General features: G+C 36.0%; 1 non-coding gene across 1 annotated transcript; it reads right to left on the reverse strand.

The window, feature by feature from the left end:
• Positions 1-3,529: 3,529 nt before the first annotated feature.
• Positions 3,530-3,603, reverse strand: Trnak-uuu. The gene has a single exon. It is a non-coding gene; the product is annotated as a tRNA-Lys (tRNA).
• Positions 3,604-4,087: the final 484 nt, after the last annotated feature.

Consider the following 4,087-nt stretch of genomic DNA (forward strand, 5'->3'; position numbering starts at 1 on the left):
CATGATGATATATATGGATCGTGTTTAATCTAATTGTTAATTACACCTAAAAAAATTCACTGGAAAATCCCAGGATTCAAACCAAAGCAATACACCCAATTAAGAACGTGCTGAAGACTTACAGTATTTTACAGTCTTTAGAAATAGAACATAAGGCTGAAATAAGACCAAGCTATGGTTCAATTTTTTTGTCTTAAAGTAATCTGTTATTATTTCTCCTATTTTTATGTTTCCATCAAAGATCCTCTTCATGAAGAGCTCAAAATATCTTAGAGAAGTCTTTGTCATAGGGAACCTTGTAAATAAAAAACTAGAAAGCTAATCAAATTATACTTCATATTCATTGATTGATAATAGGTTAAATTCAGTTAAAAATCAAATAGTTATTATGAGCCTTGAAACAATTAATTGAAGAATTTGGAGGGTAGAATTCTACTAATCCATCCATATCTAATCAATTTGATGGATATCAGAAGTTTTTATAAACTAGGTTACTATTAAGTACTTGGGACTTCAATCAACTTGACAACTCCCTTTTGGCACTGATGACAAGTTGGTTATTGACATTTCAACTAGGAAATGATAGAAATTGAGTAGTTACTGTCACCTTTCTTTAGACAATTCCTATGTTTTCCATTTTCTCCAGAAGGGCAGGTAGCGCAGATGATTTTACAGAACCCCCTCCCCCAGACCTATGACAGACACTAAATCTCCTTCTAGATTCTTAATGCTCAAACTGCATGGCAAGAAGAGGAGAGAAATGACAAGGGACATATTATTTTTTATTTTGAGCACATTTAATGAACCGTGCAAGGTAAAAGTCATTGTAGAAAGCACAAAAATATATCTCACATTTTTCTATACACATCCAGACTTTGAACTATGCAGATGACAAAATGAAAGGTGCTTCGAGAGTCAGAAGTATACAACAAATATATCAGTAAAATACCATAAAAATGAATAGTGTGAAGACAATGCAAAAAAATCATATTCGTTTCAGAATATTCATCTTATAGCACTCCAAACATTGCTTTAGAATTACACACAAAAAAACTTTCTAAAATCCCCTTAGATGAAGACTTACTGTTTTTTAGTATAGGAAACCCTGTTTTATCCCAGGAGAGGGAAGCATTAGTAGACCCAATGGCATGATCTAGGAAGAAAGGCAAATTCACTGGTGCATTTTATATTAGAACCAATTACCTTACACCCAGAAGTCCAATAAATATTGAATGCTTTGAGGAAGTGCTGACCTCCTGTGTAGTTTGTTTCAATATTTTGAATAAAAGCTCCTTAGAGTTCAGAAAGTCTATCAAATGGCTCAATGATAGTCTCATCTATCAAATTAAACAGAAGGAATTTATTTAGGGTTCATTTAAAATGTAAAGTATATAAGATTTATTATGGCTTAAAATGTGATTAAATATTATTGTGTAAATGTAAAATATTTTTATTACTATCAACCATATAATTTGAAAGGTTTTAAAATGATGAAGAAGCTCATCAATTAGGCATATCAGAAAAATGTAATTTCAAGGCCCAAGGATCAAAACAAATATCTATGCAGAAAAACATGAGAAGAAGCCAGAAATGCTCCTCATTATTCTTGAAAAATCGTAACTGGTTAATCAGTAATTGTAGGAATATTGGTACATTCCAGGTTTGTTGATGGTTATCTGAGAAAGTTACAGACATTTATGTTACAAGTTGTGATGCTATAATACATATATACATTTATATGTATATATTTCAAAACAATCACAACAATTAAGCTAATTACCACTTTATGGTTTGTTTCCTGTGTGGTGTGAATATTCAGTATCTGCTCTCTATGGAAATTTCCCACACACACTCTGTGACCATTGACCGTATCCCCTTGCTGCTCATTGGCTCTCCAGGACAGATTCTCTTTAGCGTCCCTTCCCCCATCCCTCCTTCTTACCCGTTGCCCAGTTCAACCATCCTAGAGTCTATGATTCTACAATTATTGTGCGCTGCACATATCAAGTAGATGGTCCAGTGCTTGTCTTTCTGAACCTTATTCCTCAGTGGAACAGAATGCCCTGTTGTAAATGCAGGACATCCTTATATTCAGAACCAGTTCACACCCCAACGTACCTGTGCGTCACACACGTTTTTATATATTTTTTCTCCAGCTATTGGACAGCTAGGTGGATTTCTCTATCTTGACTACCGATATGAGACAGGGTTGTGATCTAAGTGGTTAAGAGCATGGCCTGCTCTTCCAAAGGTCCTGAGTTCAATTCCCAGCAACCACATGGCAGCTCACAGCCATCTGTAATGAGGTCTGGTGCCCTCTTCTGGCCTGCAGGCATACACACAGACAGAATATTGTATACATAATAAATAAATAAATATTAAAAAAAAGTTTAAGTTTAAAAAGGAACTTTAAGATTTATGACCAAATTCTGCTATCAGTGAAAACCAGAGCAATAGTTTGGGCAATAATGACATAAAATTATCCTGCAGCAGTTTTAAAAACTTAAGCTACAATAAACAAAAATAAGCAAATGTTCTTTTCATAAAAATGACATACACGAAATCTGTAGTTCATTTTTGTTCTGCGCTACAATTAATAGACAAGATGTAATGGGCTGTGGATTTCTTTATCCAAGGTATCACATCAATACACATAGCTTCTGTTTGCTTTTCTTTATTTCTTCATCTTTGTACACTTGGGAATGTATTATCTATACCTATGTCATCTATCTATCTATCTATCTATCCACATCTATCTATTTATCTATTTTCTACATCTATAGATATCACATCTATATATACACGTGTATATAGATATGTGCATGTATTTGTGTATATAGAGAGACGATATGTATCTCCCTTCTAGTGCCCTCATATCACCCTTTTCATGTTAGGCAAAGAGTCAATCACTGACTGCATGCAACCTCGGCAATTGCTTTTTATTGAGACCAATGGTAAATCACCAAGCTTTGGAGAACACTGAAACAATTTCTTTTGCTAGATTCTGATTTAAAAAGCAAAACGAAACTGTATCTCTAAGAAGAGACTTTTTTTTTTTTTAATAGCAGTGAGCTGTGGAAACAAGACTTAAGAGAATTGCATTGGCAGTACTTTCCTGCCCTCTACTGGTTGTTGCAAGTAAAGAATGTGAAAATTAAAGAATTTAACAAAATGACATAACTGATGCATCCTTTCATGTTTTACTTTAATCAAATAATAATAAAACAAAATAAAATAAAGATAACATTCTTATAAGAAAGATCCTGTTCCAGTCACAAAAATTTCCTTTGCTAGCAACTAGGCTTGAGAGAAAGGTTTCAATGGAGCATGTATTAGGGAATCCAAACACCATCCACAAATTTAACTGAGTACATATTTCACAGTGAACAAGGAAGGCATTGGTCGGGGATCCCTGTGTTTTCCAAACTACTTTATTCAGTATAGTATCTAAATACTTTCCAGGGATTACAAATTACAACTAAAAGCAGGAAGACTTAGGAATCCTGCAGGTATACTCCTTGAAGACAAGAGCCCAACGTGGGGCTAGAACCCATGACCCTGGGATTAAAAGTCCCATACTCTACTGACTGAGCTAGCCAGGGCTCTTACGAGCTGCAGGGTTTTGCAGCTAAAGCTGAGTCAGGAAGCCTCTCTTAGATGAGAGCACTTGCTTGCCTCTAGCAAGCAGAGCAGACCTGAGAAATTGTTGCTACCAAGAAAACATGCTTTACTCTTTCCCAAGATTTCTCAGGCTTTCAGTGGATTCAGTTGTCCACACGTCTGGGTGCCATTCTGTAGTAGGAGCTGTGGGCATCTTCCCACAGCCTGGCTCCTGGCTGCCTGGCTAGCTTATGCCCTGAAATAACAACACACAAACTGTATTCATTTAAATGCTGCCTGGCCCATTCTACTAATGTGTGTAGCACCAAGGTGCACTTACTGGATAGATTCTAGCCTACGTCCATCCTGGGTCAGAGCTTCATTGCATCTGCCCCAGAGAGCAGAGCTATCAGGTCTGAGCTCACTTCCTCTTCCCCCAAGCATTCTGTTCTGTTTACTCCACCCACCTATGTTCTAACCTATAAAA

The sequence above is a fragment of the Microtus oregoni genome, unplaced genomic scaffold, assembly GCF_018167655.1.
Source record: "Microtus oregoni isolate MIOR12 unplaced genomic scaffold, Mior012 000030F_ref0000283, whole genome shotgun sequence".
Classification (NCBI taxonomy): domain Eukaryota; kingdom Metazoa; phylum Chordata; class Mammalia; order Rodentia; family Cricetidae; genus Microtus; species Microtus oregoni.